Source organism: Aptenodytes patagonicus, chromosome 14, assembly GCF_965638725.1.
Source record: "Aptenodytes patagonicus chromosome 14, bAptPat1.pri.cur, whole genome shotgun sequence".
Lineage (NCBI taxonomy): Eukaryota > Metazoa > Chordata > Aves > Sphenisciformes > Spheniscidae > Aptenodytes > Aptenodytes patagonicus.
Genome location: NC_134962.1, coordinates 10559522 through 10574159, shown reverse-complemented (window position 1 = coordinate 10574159; position 14638 = coordinate 10559522). Strand labels below are relative to the sequence as shown.

General features: G+C 40.4%; 1 protein-coding gene across 7 annotated transcripts in view; it reads right to left on the bottom strand.

The window, feature by feature from the left end:
• The window catches only part of SULF2 (sulfatase 2), a 169392-nt gene extending 155151 nt beyond the window's left edge, over nt 1-14241 (bottom strand). For 5 of the 7 annotated variants that reach the window (XM_076351662.1, XM_076351672.1, XM_076351666.1 and 2 more), the window contains exon 1: nt 14071-14241. The gene's annotated coding sequence lies outside the window, so the exon portion shown is untranslated. Of the gene's footprint in view, nt 1-13519; nt 13654-14070 lie in introns of those variants that run through there. The other 2 variants (XM_076351665.1, XM_076351663.1) reach the window with 2 other exon arrangements.
• Between the last annotated feature and the right edge of the window lie 397 nt (nt 14242-14638).

Below are 14638 nucleotides of genomic sequence, written 5' to 3'. Positions count from 1 at the left end.
TGACTAGCAACAGAATTGGAAGTAGTCTGCAGTTTGTCACAGATTCACAGAATGGCTGAGGTTGGGAGGGACCTCTGGAGGTCATCTGGTCCAACCCCCCTTGCTCAAGCAGGGCCACCCCAAGCCGGTTTCCCAGGACCATGTCCAGATAGCTTTTGAATATCTCCAAGGATGGAAACTCCACAACCTCTCTGGGCAGCCTGGTCCAATGCTCAGTCACCCTCACAGTAAAGAAGTGTTTCCTTACGCTCAGACAGAACCTCCTGATTTCAGTCTGTGCCCATTGCCTCGTCTGTCACTGAACACCACTGAGAAGAGCCTGGCTCTGTCTTCTTTATACTCTCCCTTCAGGTATTTATCTAAATTGAAGAGATCCCTCCAGAGCCTTGTCTTCTGTAAACTGAACAGTCCCAGCTCTCTCAGCCTTAAACTTCTTAGTGGCCATTCAGTGGACTCTCTCCAGTTGGTCCCTCTCTCTCTTGTACTGGTGAGCACAGAAATGGATGCAGCCTTACCAGTGCTGAGTAGAGGGGAAGAGGATCAGATCCTCTGACCCACTGGCAACGCTCCTCCTAATGCAGCCCAGGATAACATTAGCTGCTTTTACCATAAGGGCACATATTACTGGCTCAACTACTGTTCACTCCTTTTTGCTTTGAGAAACAAAATAATCCACAGCTCGCTTCTAGATTTCCTCAATGTAGTCTGCTTTTCAAAGAATGTAGACAAAGACTGACACCAACATCCAAGGACAACCAAAACATTTATGGTTTCCTTTAGCCAAGAATCGAAAGCACCCTAACCCTAAGAACCAGATCATCCAAGCCCCATAAATTCTAGAACTCCCCAACAATATTGTATTTATATGAAAAAATTCTGGTATGGCTAGTGAATTGCTAAACACTTTCAGGGTAGTTATCTGTTAAGCATACCCCAAAAGATTTGAAAAAGTTAATACATACCATAACTTAAGAAGGATCACAGACAAAGCAGAAACTGTCATTTTGTATCCTTTCATATAATCTACTTTTAATCTAGAGTTAGGACCAAGGTGCATGGGGTAGGGGTGTTACGAGAAATAAAAGCAAAAGCCAAAGGGGACACAGTATACAGCTGAAAGAAACAACTAACTCTAGCATGACTGTGGCAAAATGATGGAAAATCCAGCTAGCCACTGTAGCAGATTTTTTTTTTCCTAACAAATTAGATATCCCTTTTGCCTTTTCACAACTCACTCAGTAGCCCTGTCACAGGACGATTGCTTAAGATTCCACATGCAGACAAAACTCCCACTGGGTTTTAAGACTGGGCCCTATGAGACAGGCATTAGGTTTCTAAGCATCAATAGCTCCCAATAAGCATCCTGAGCACTCCAGTTGCTGTCTCATCACTGCAGATGCAATGCATGCACATGTGGAAGACTAATGAAAGTAAAGATATCAACATGATAATGTTGGTCCCTAAGCCTTTGCCCTGAGATCAAAGAGAACAGCAAAATTCAGCACACAGATGATGAAAGAAACACTTATAATTCTAGCATGATGAAAAGTTATGAGCATTAAAACTTTACTGGCTGGCAAGCTGATTTAATGTTGAGTCAGACAAGAATAAAAAGATATTCTTACCTTGCAGTGCAATTGATAGTAGAAAGTTTTCCACTTACAGATTTTTTTTATACATACACAGAAAAAGTCAAGTAGAAGTAAGTACTGCAAAGAGTTTATTTTTTATCTGAGACAGGAAATCTGTCTTTCAACTATTCTCTTTCTAGGTTGTAGCAGATTTCCTCTATACACACACGTTCCTCTTTCCTTAATATTATACCAGGGAAAATTAGAGGAAGAAAACTTAAAATCCTGCATAATGATGAATACTATATATGCTTAAAAGTAGGAATGGTACTAGTGCCTCTTAATTGTAAAGATGTCTTACAAAAGATTTAAGACACCACAATGCTCCTGCTCACCAAATTACCCCAAATATCACTTTCAGGTTCTTACTACTCCTATCACTACACTGATTTTGGCCTCAGCTAGTTTTAAACTGACTTTCCTTGATATTATTAGCAGCCTGAAAATAAGCAAGTGCTATAAAACCAATAAATTGAATCTAATCTCAGGTGGTTCTGCCATATCCATCTCTGCCACTATAGTTGCATTGCCTCCATTCTATATCAGGAACATGCAATCAGAGATACAGTCAAACAGAAACCACAGTATAAACATACTCATCCTGGTAGTGACACTCTAAGATTGAGAAATCAGGGCTAACTGAATTTGGTAAGACACACAAACCTAAAATAAGTCTTTCAAAACTGAAGGAGTTTCATTAACACAGAGAGCAGAAATACTTAAAATATACCAAAAGACTCAAAAGAATACTTATTCAGATAATTCTGTACAGAAATTTGATTAAGCAGATAACTGATAAATAAATCAATTCCAAGACTTTCTCCATTTTCAAACCTAACATTCACTACTACAACTCTGCTGAACACTAATGGAGGGATATGGGGTTCTAACAAGTAACTACACTTTCTAAATAACAATGTGGGAACCATTATATATTTACACCTCAGCAATCAAGTACAACCTTATCACAGAGGGCTGATTCAAAAAAGAAGGGATCACTGGAGTTCAGCCAGCCTACACCTTTGCTCCATGGGAGAAAAGAGGTATATAGAGCTCTTCTCCCTCTCTGATGTCTGTCCAACCTGTTAAATTCTCACAAGGTTTCACAACTTTACTGGGTACTCTACTCCTGTTCTTTGAAATGCAGTGAGGTAGAAGACCAAGTTCACCCCACAAAAAAAACCAAACACATAGTGCATGTTCATACTACAAGCTATGAAATACTGTAAGCTTATTATAAGGACCCCCTACTCAAGATCACTAGAAGCAAGTAACAGCACACTATCTTGTAAGAGGACAGAAGAGAAATCACAGGCTTTCTCAAAGTCTTAGGTCCTGAAAAAAGAAGGAATTCTGTTTGGCTTATCATCTAATTCCAGGAACATGGATATTATGTATTTCCACCATTCCTTTTGTCCACAGTCTGTGCCAACTGACATGGAAGCAGTATTCTCTCAGTCTCAAATCTGGCAGTCAGTTTATGCAAAAGCATGAGCATGATCTACCTTTAAAACAAATAGCCAAATCCTCTGCCTGCCCTCCAGTGCTCAAGATTTCACCTCCATTAGAGAGTGTCGAAGAGTCCAACAGAAGCAGTTATGCATCAAAGGGAACAACAACAACTAGTCCCAGCAAACAACTAGTAAAAGCCAAGATGCATGAAATCATAAAATAAAAGGCATTGCAAAACATCATCTGCCAACTGGGATAGAGTTTTCTTTCAACCTCTCTCAACAAGTTGAGCATCCAAAGATGAGAGTTTTATCTCAAAATACTCCATGCTTTCCAAAACCTCACTGCTGTAATTTTGCTCTGCCTTGTCTTATGCACAGTATACAAAAAGCTGACCGGTTTGTGGCAGTCTTAGAGTCTCTAGATTAAGGAAACCAACTAATTCAGTCTTCCCTTACTGGTGTAATAATTATTTTAGATCACAGATCGATCATTTTACTCATTTCCTCTAGATTCCTCCTAGGGAGTTCCTATGTTATGTTTTCAGGATAGATCCTTAAAAGGAAAAAATGCTGATATTTGACAGCTCCCAACAATATGAGATGAAAACCAGATTCTCAATCTCTAGAAATATAGCCAAAGACTTAAATGAGGGAAGTGTTTCATTTCAGGTTCAGCTTTTAAGCATTACTGGTGCCAAGGTGCTCTGTTCATCTCCTGGTACCAAAATATCATAGGGCATATATGACGCTTTCCTGCACAAAACTTGCCAAATTCAGGCTCTATTCCCATTCCCTCTTCTCCCTTTCCACAGTTCAGCAAGTGTTTGTTTAAAAATCAGAGTCTTCACTTTTTTGAAGATTCTGCTGTGCTGGAAAACATTTTCTTGCTTAAAAGACTTGTTTCTGAATCAGACTTACAAAGTTTGGTATACGGTGGTACATCTCAGATGCATCCAAATAACCATGAACATATCAGATTGTGCTTGGCTATTAGTTATCTTAACATACATCAAATTACATACCTTAATAGCTTGGGAATCATATCCTAGAAAAATTAGCAAGAATCCACATTCAAAAACAGAGGTATTAGACATTCTGGTCAATGGAATTGATTGCTCCAATTTTGAAAAAATTTGAATTCTGGTTGTGTGTTGTGTTTTGGGTTTGTTTTTTTTTTTTTTAAATAGGTCTTTAAATAACCTTATAGGGTTGCTATTTCCAAATACAGCTTCCAGAGGAAGGGAAGAAAGATACTGTTGCTAGCTAATCAAAAGTTAAATCTTTCAGCCATTTTTAAGTTTTTAAAATTTAATAGAACTGTTATTTTAATTGCTTGTAACATCTCCATTCTTGCAGAGATTAGCAGTAAGTTTTGAAGTCTCTGAAAATTATTTTTGTCATTTTGAAAATGACAATAACTATCAAGTCTGTCTGGCTCTTTTTAAACTGCAGGATGAACTCACAATTTAGTTTTATTGTTTGATAGCACAGCAACTTCAGCTGTAGCTTTAATGAGATAAACAGCAGTGGCTGAAGTACTGTACTCAGTCACACTTTAGAACATCGGTGCAGAAGCTAGAAAATTTACTCATGAATTGCACTAGGTAACAAGCTACTGCAAATGCATCATATTGTTGAAGCTTTTATGTTCTGAAGCTGGTGAAGTTAGTACTCTAACCTGACACTACAAATCCTTATACAGCTACAGACAGGAAGAGTAAGAAAGTCACAACGATCATCTGAATCTAGATTAATCCTTTCCCTAAAGCCACGGTAAATACATTCATCAGTTAACATGCAAGTTCGTGCTACACGTAGTCATCTGATGGAAAGGGCCTTACTATGTGAGCCCCTACTTTAACGTCTTGTATAACAGATGGTTAAAAAAGTGACCTAAAGCTGTTAACAAGAAAAACATTCAAAATTATCCAGAAGATTATAGGAGGAGTTAATTGAGGCTACAGCACTTTTCTACAGTGCACTGCTGGAGTACTTGCTTAACAAAACCAGGACAAATCCCAATTCAACAGCAGTGCCTGAAAGAAAGGAAGAGACATCAAGATATGCGTTAAGTATGTAAAATAGTCTCCAGCATTCTTTACAGAAGTGAAAAGAATATAATGAATCCTTCATTGCTTAGAGGGGAACACTTTTGTCTTGCCAGAGGACAGATTTCCAAAGAATGATATTTACATTTTCCTACAACCTGTAATTCTCTCATTTATCATTTGTCAGGGCCCAAAGACCTTTTACTGCACATAGGATGTTTGCATATGTTTAATGATCCTTTTACCAAACAAATGTCACAGTCTGAATGAGGAAATTAGTTAATATCGCTGATGTTGCTAATTTAACACCATTAATGTCACACTGTGAACAGCTACAGAACCTACAGGGTCTTGTATCATAGGTAAGCTCTACTGGTTACAAGCTTGTTCTCCAGCAGACAGCACCAAGAAGACAACCCATGCAAGTACGACATGCAAGAAAATTCAATAAAATCTTTAAAGATTGCTTTGATTCTGTAGTTAGACTACCAGACAAGTGTGACTAAATACAGATCAGATAGAGATTTAGAGGCACTAATTGGAACTCACTTATCTACACTCTTACAGCTGCCTCCACGTTTATCAGTGTGCTAGGATTTGGAGCAGTCAGAAAAGAATCCAAGTGGATCACCAAAACCATTGCATCATGGTATTTCTAGATGTACAGCAAGATCCAGAGATTTACCCAATGAATTAGATGGCAGAAGACACATTGCAGCATTGTCTTCAGTTGCAACTATGCCTTTTCACCCTTCTCTATGCACAACTGAGTTACATTTTGTAAAGTAATTTGTCTCTGCACATATTATCTATGAAAAAAGCTTTCTAAGAGCAGAACCATATAATTTTTCTCTAAGCCACTGAAGTCTTCTACACACTTCCTCTGACAAAGAAAGGATGACATAAAGGAACCAGATTCTTTAGAAAGTCCCTCAAATGCTGCTGGTACTGGAACATAGGGGAAAATAAAACGATGAAGACTAAAAGGTAAATTATTTTAAACAGAATTAATAACAAACCCAATTGTGCATGGAACGTACCCAATAATAAGGGTGGGGGAAGGAAATTGCAAAGCAATTCATTTGCAAAAACAGGAGCTAGTAACTTCAGGATGATCATTAGGCACTTATCAGCAACAGATATTTCTCTTACCTGATTAGTAAGAGATACATATAGCGTATTTTTATTAAAAAGTTGATAATTCTAAACATTACAGTCAGCAACATAGCTGGCTTTTTGTTCTTTCCCAACCCAAAGGCACAAGCTGTACGTTGGTTACAAGACCACAAGGATGGTGAAAACTGGTGATGAATTTGACTCACTGTGTAGTGAAGTTAGGGGGAAAAAAGAAACAAACTCCAGACACACACACACAAAAAAAAAATCACAGATAAATGCTCTGGAACAAAGGCACTACTAAGCAGTGACAACCATTCAGAAGTCGCATCATCAAACTTGTTTGAACTCTTATCCGGCCAAGCTGACCGAATATCTCAACAGTGCAGACACAGTTTTATTAGATTTCACCCCATTTTGCTCACCTAAGTAGACCCAGTATAGCTTTAATTTTTGTAATACATACAAACCACAGTGAAATCTCTTAATTCAAACACATCACTATCACAAGAAAGTAACTTGAACAGCTTCTTCAGAACACCCTAAAACTGAGGTCTGAGCCAAAGAAAGCAAACAGTCCATTAGGTAACCCATCTAGTTTTGTACTAGTCTTTTCTTATCAAGCACCTTTCTCTGAGAGAGACCTTGATCTCTCCTAACGTAATGAATCTCTAGAAACGCTCATATTGCCCAACAACTGACGCTCAAGGCACATATCACATGCCTGGCACAGCAAGATTTGGAAGTCTACAGCATTAAAAGGATTTCAAATCCCAGCATAATGGAAGAATAATGTTCCTGACACAGCACAATCTAGAAACAGTCTGCACCTTAAGGAGCTCTCTCCTTGCTTCTTACATAAATACATAAAATCCCAACTTTCTCAAATACTTGAGATATTTCCTCAGGTCCCTAAGATAATTTAGACAAAAGCAACAAGTTGGAGCAAGAACAAAGCCCAAATTTTTCAAAGTACATCCATTTTTAAGTTTTACTTTTTTATACCAACCAATATGCAGTTTTTCCCCCAATACAGTAATATTATTTCCTGGATCAAGTTCAGTAATGTAAACTAGATGTTACCAGATTTGTCAGAAGTTATTTTAGGATTAAAGAGATTTATTCCCCAGATTACCTAAAAACGGAAGAAAGAGGATACTGTACACAACCATGTATTGAAATGCCCATTTAAACACTACTAGGAGAAAAATAAAGATGAGCATTCATGCTCCTTACAGCAGTCCTCTACAAAGTCAATGGGGGTTGCAGGTATATAACTTATTAGAAGAGCACAAAGATTTTTCTTGCAATTACTGGACAAGACAGATACGGACATTTAATACTACCTTGTTCACTGCTCATAAACTTAAATTCAGATGATGGGATCTTGTCATTATATTTAAAAAGAGAAGATCCATACATTTCATTATTACTTTTGGCATAAGATAACTTCACATCCCTGTTGAAAATTAACACTATTATAATAAAGCAACATAAACTTGTTATTACTTTTAACTAAGACAAAAAGGGAGCAGTGGAAAAGGAAGAAAGGAAACTGAACGATAAAACTTTGTGAAGATCAGCTGATGTTAAATCCATCATTTTTTAAGAGTCCTACCAAGTATTTGATGTGGGAGAAGGATCAGAACTTTAGTTCTTAGGTGTGCACTGAGCTTTATGGTTTCGGTACTTCAACCTTCCTTAGAAGCAAGCTAAAATTTCCAAGACTGCATACTCTTACTCCTTTACACAGAAGTAAAATGTGTTGGGTTAGGATTCTTATATTAAAGCTATAAAAACAAAACAACAACAAAAAACCCACCCTAAAACACACTTCTGTCTTTTTGACCTGTGTTCTTCCCTTCCACTGAATGGCAGTAACTCTAGGGTAACATGCAGGGATAACACTGCAAAGAAGGATGCATAAAGAACTTCATATTGTTAGCATTTCAACCACATAGAAGACAGAATCCAGAAGAAAAATATTAAATCTATAAGCAGATCTAAGAAAATCTATACAACAGGTCAATTGATCAGGACTTGCAAATACCAAAAACCTACAAGAAGTTTTCCTTATTTGGTTTCCAGACTGTAAATAACATCAGCTTCTGACACATTTCAGCATCTTTAAGATCCACAATCTTCGTTTCCCAAATATTACTAGAAAACACAAGTTCTTAAATACACTGAATCCATCTATTAAACTGGGTAGTCTTGGTCAATGACTCAGTCACAGAGATGGTCAGAAGTGTCAGATCACGGCAGAACCATTATTTACAATACTTCTTACCTCGGGGATCAATAATTTCAGCCTTTCACAATGTTTGCTGCCTGTCCAAGATCTTCAAATAAGGCAGGCAATTCAATTGCTTTCTTTTTAGGAACTTGAAATAAGGTGCTGCCTATTTCTAAATGTCTTTCTGGAGCAATGAGACTTCATTCAGTATTTATGTTATTTCTTGTGAGGTATTGATATTTACAGTTGTTTCCCCATCACCACGAAGTTATTCCCTTCATTTTAGAATACTATATGCAGATTAGAGACAACTCTGCATCCTAATAGATACGTTTTATTTTGACACTCTCTTCCAACAATCCATTAAACATGGCTAATTAGTACTAGTGATTACACATCAAAACTTTTATTTCACCACAAACTGCTTAAACTCACTGAACTGTGAGCTGCTATCCTGATTTTACTGTGGAAGGTGAACCAATGTAGAAAATATAAACAGAAATACAAACCAACAAACTAAAATCAAGAATAAGCTCACTGCAGATATTAACTACATAAAAAACTTCTACATTGTTCAAAGGGGGGGAAAAAAATATCACTGCTGTAACAAGACCAGGTTACAGATGTCAACATGCCACTGTATATATTTCTTCATCATCAAATCATCATTTAGCTACTTCAGTTCATTGTGCGTAAGTTTAGGTAGTAAAAACATTTGATGTAGAAACTGCATGTGTTATAAAGATTCCAAGTATAAAATTATAGGGTGTCGTAAAACTAAATAAAGTCATACCTGCTTAATGAATCTCATTCATCTTTACAGACAGTTTCACTTGAACAAAGTTTCCTAGATTCTGTTGTTGGATCTTTCACACTAGTTAATTTTCTTACTGTCATTCTATTCTGAGCACCAAAACAAATTTCCTACCACAGCCAAACTGCAGAAAGAAGACATCATTTCAAACATTTTAATTGGAAATTTTGCTCACCAGGATTTGGAAAATAAGAACACCGATACACATCGCTGTATTTTTTTTTTTTTTAACACATGCATACATACACACACAGAGAAACAGAGGTGAGTCTAGGTTAAACTGTCGAACTATTGCATTCACTTTAAAAGAAAAAAAAAAAAAAGCAAGCCTTACCCAAGTGTATACGCAACTGTGCTAATACAGAAAACAGAAGTTTGCATTTCACTGTGATACAGACCACTGTAGACACTAACATGCAAAGATCACATAAATCTGTGCATGAGGGATCCCAGGGCAGCTGCACAGTATGAGCATACATTTCACATATTACGAGAACACTAGAACTCAAGTATAACTCCTTACAAGAGGGATGATAAAAATTTCTGTTTACTGAGACATTCTTAATGCCTCGGAAGCAACACTTCTTTGGACACTGCTTCTTGCTGAAGACGTTTACACTTGCAGCATAGAATCATAGAATCATTGAGGTTGGAAAAGACCTCTAAGATCATCCAGTCCAACCGTCAACCCAACACCACCATGCCCACTAAACCATGTCCCTAAGCGCCTCATCTACACGTCTTTTAAATACCTCCAGGGATGGGGACTCCACCACTTCCCTGGGCAGCCTGTTCCAATGTTTCACCACTCTTTCAGTAAAGAAATTTTTCCTCACGTCCAATCTAAACCTCCCCTGGTGCAACTTGAGGCCATTTCCTCTCCTCCTATCGCTTGTTACTTGGGAAAAGAGACCCACACCCACCTCGCTACAACCTCCTTTCAGGGAGTTGCAGAGAGCGATGAGGTCTCCCCTCAGCCTCCTTTCCTCCGGGCTAAACAACCCCAGTTCCCTCAGCTGATCCTCATAAAACTTGTTCTCCAGATCCCTCACCAGCCTCGTTGCCCTTCTCTGGACATGCTCCAGCACCTCAACGTCCTTCTTGTAGTGAGGGGCCCAAAACTGAACACAGTATTCAAGGTGCGGCCTCACCAGGGCCGAGTACAGGGGCACGATCACTTCCCTACTCCTGCTGGCCACCCTAGTTCTGATACAGGCCAGGATGCCATTGGCCTTCTTGGCCGCCTGGGCACACTGCCGGCTCATGTTCAGCCGGCTGTCAACCAACACCCCCAGGTCCTTTTCCGCCAGGCAGCTTTCCAGCCACTCCTCCCCAAGCCTGTAGCGCTGCATGGGGTTGTTGTGGCCAAAGTGCAGGACTCGGCACTTGGCCTTGTTGAACCTCATACAGTTGGCCTTGGCCCATCGATCCAGCCTGTCCAGGTCCCTCTGCCGAGCCTTCCTACCCTCGAGCAGATCAACACTCCCGCCCAACTTGGTGTCATCTGCAAACTTACTGAGGGTGCACTCGATCCCCTCATCCAGATCATTGATAAAGATATTGAACAAGCATCTATATTTGTAGAAAGGTATAGTTATATCTAGTATTGAGACAAGTCCGAAGTAACATTTTTATGGAATTCAGAAATATTACACATCTTTTCTCCTCCTACAGAGGTCAACCACTAATTAGTTGAAATCCTCCCTTGTCAAACTTGCATTATTATTCCAGAATTTCTCCCCATGCACCATTTGGGTGAGGGGTGGGGTGGTGGGGGCAGGCAGAGGAGAGGCAGTTAACTAGCAACAAACTATATTGAGAAATTCAGACGATTTCCAAAAGTTAAACAAAAATCCAAGTCTATTAGAGACTAATACTAATGGGGAGTGGGGAAAACAAAGCAAAATAAAAAAACCCAAACAAAATAAACTCCACTCATTACAGCTTTTCAGGTTTCAAATTAAATCATGGCTTGTACTGGAATGAACCCAAGATATTCTCAAAAACATAGGAAATGTAGGCCTGTATCTCATTCTCCAAAATGTCCACTCCAGCCTGAGAAATTGGCCCAGCATATTGTAAAAAATGGGAACGTGTTCCATCAAGGATACTGCAAGGGACAATTTGAAATACAGGTCTTATCTACTCTTCATGGAAATGGGCAAAGGCATGGAGCATTCTTCATAGAAGTATGATCTCACCAACATCTTTAACCAAAATTCTCTGATGGGTTTGTAGCAGTTCTTGATCTTACTTTTACTCTATTCTGAACTTCACAGTGAGGCTACACCTTCAGGTGGCCGAGGAAAGGATGTTGAGAGGAAAAAGAAGGAAAAAAATAAATATTGTGTCTGTCTGAGGGGGTACAATTATTTGGAAAATATTTTAATCATTCTATGCTACCTACAGAGCAAGAAGTTAGTGCTGTCTAGAATTCAAATTAATTACTTCTAAAAACAATTTTGAAGGGAAAAGAAAATATAAATTCACACCCTTTTTAAGTTGTGGAGTTCTTTGAGATATTAGACATTAAATCCAGCATCTCAAACATACATATCTACTATTACACAGCAAAAGTTTTTGCTTTATTCCATCACCTTCTTTCTCATTCACAACAGAGAAGGGTCTTATTCATTCACATACCTAAATCAGTTATATTTACAAAGTTGATATCACCAAGTCCATTTGAATTTCTGTTTTTGTAGATAAGCAACCATAATTCTTCTCACCTGTGATCCTCACAACAGAGATGTTTGAAAGGAAGTCACAACAGTGGAATACATAGACTTTCTTAAAAACAAAACATACAGAGCCATAGCAAAGCATCATCTATTCCAACTTAACATTTTGTTTAATGAAATAATACTAGCTACTTAGGTAGAAAAACTACAGACATCTTCCTGTCTATTTAGAAGAAATGATGGAGGATCTGGTACTGAAAGACCAGACTAATGAAGATGGTTTTATACAGCAAGGGCAAACACTTTCAGCTAGAAATTATCCGAAATGAGACTCCTTGCAAGGAATCTGAATCAGCAAAAAAAGTGTTAGGTAGTCAAAACACAAGCACAACAAAAAGGGTTTTTTGCAAATACCAAAGTCCAGGGAAAAAAAAATAGGTCCATTAAATACTTTGAGAATAACACTATATTTTCCGACTGAGATTAAAACAAACACCAAAAACCCCTCCACATTCAAACAACAAAACATCTATAGCAGGAAAATCCCACCATGCCAGGAACCTTGTCTTGAATTCCATGATTTGTGCTGAAGAGAGTCCAGAGTTCACCTAAACTCCCTAATACAGATTAAAGATAAAGCTGTCCTATTTATACAAATATTTTGAGTGTTTTCCTAAACCTCTCTCATATTCCATTTCCCCACCCCCCAAAACCAAGCAGAACAGTTAAGGTAAAATTGAGAAAGACAGTAGTGAGCTTAGTTTAGTTTTTGAACAGCACAATTAAACTTTTAAGTTCCACTGCTGCAGGACATGTCATGAAATACAAGGATGAATCAAATTCTGTGAAGAGGATTAACTTGGAGCACTCTCATAATATGTTTAATCAAAACAACACACTTACACGTGTCAGTTTTACTTCCACATAATGAGAAACTCAAGAGAAACACTGAACATTAGCAGGGACAAACTACAGAAGAGTATCTTTATGTAAATTCATTACAATTATATTTGGAGAGGAGAGAGGGAAGGAGAGAGAATTGTTATGCATATAGCTAGCACTAAAGCAATTACTCCACTTGCATCCTTTGGAGAACTCTTAATCACATTATACTCTAGTGCATAAGTTCTTAAAGCATAGCCCACCATGCTTTACATCTCTCCCATGCGTTGAGCATAAAAGCTATTGCACTGCAGATTAATTTTGGAATGCAGCTGACACCTAACCAATTAAGGGGCTTTTCACAACTACTGTCTGATGGCATAAGAAAACATTCACCGTTAACAGCAAAGCCATTACTTATTGCCATGGTACAAGTGAAGAAAAAACATCATATTTTCACCAACAATTTCTGTTTTTAATCTATTGAACTTAACGTTAATCACAGAAAAGCAAGAGCATATATGCATTCATTCACATGTTTGCAGGTTGGAGAAAGCAAGGGAGATGACATGGACAATGCACCTCTGCACGGTTTCACGTCCATACACAACGCTTTAAAGGAGAACAAAAAAAAAAAAAAGCTAATTAGAGACCTACCTACAACTCTACCACGTCTATGCCTGGAGCCCTCCAGCCTTGTAGTGTTGTTCAACAGCCCAGCACAAGACTAGGAACCAGAAGTTTTTAGCACAGAGCATGTTATTTTCCAGCTCAGCCACTGCCTCACTGCGTGACCTTGGGCAAGTCACTTCCCCCGCATCTCAGCTCCCCACCTGACAGTCTTCCCCTCCGCAGAGCACCGAGGACGAAAACCCGGTAATTATTCACCACAAGCCACTCTGCACCGGCGAAGCTGGATGGGGGGGGGGGGGGGGCGGGGAAGAGGGCGAATGGGAGTGGGGGTTTCCTCACTTACAGGTGATAAAAATCTCCCCGACATCGATTCAGGAGCGGGAGGATCTCCCCCCACACCTTTCCAGCTTCCCTACTGTACGGGTTAAACCAGAGCAGAAGCCGGCAGCTCCGGCTCGCCCGCCACAAGCGCACGCAGCAGCCGGGGGAGCCGAGCCCTCCGGGCCTCCCGCCCCCACAGCCAGAACCCTCCCGGCAGCCCCAGCCCGGCTGCGCACGGAGGCGGCGATACTTACAGCACCCGCCAGGCGGAAAACTCACAGGTGGCCCGGAGCCGCCGGCGATCAACGGCTGAGAGGCGACCTCCGCCCCGGGAAGTCGGTCGCTTCAGCACCCGCGCGGGAAGCGAGCAAACCAGGGTGGGGGCGCTGCGCTCCGCTCCCCGCCGCGGGGCCGCGCAGCTCCGATCGCTCTCTGTCGCCCTCTCTGCGCGGGGCCGGCTCCCTCCCGCCCTTCCTCCCGCCCGGCTCGCGCCGCCGGCCAATGCGGGCCGCGGCGAGGAGCCGGCTTTAACCATCTGTTGCGAGGCGCCTCCTCCAAGCGCTGCCGCCTCCCTTGCCAGGAGGCTCCCGCCCAAGCACCCTGCCGAGGAGGTGGGGAGCCAGGGGAAAGCTTTAGGCCCCCCCCCGAGGAGCTCTTTGCCCTCCGCACCCTCAGGGGCCGCGGCAGTCACCCGCCTCCCCTCCCCCACTCACCTCAGGATCGCCTCCTCCCGCCCCCTCAGGGTTGGCGCCCCTCACGTCAGCGCTCTCCTCTCCGCGCCCTCTGCCCCTTTCCCCGCACAGCACCCCTCAACCCCCTCCC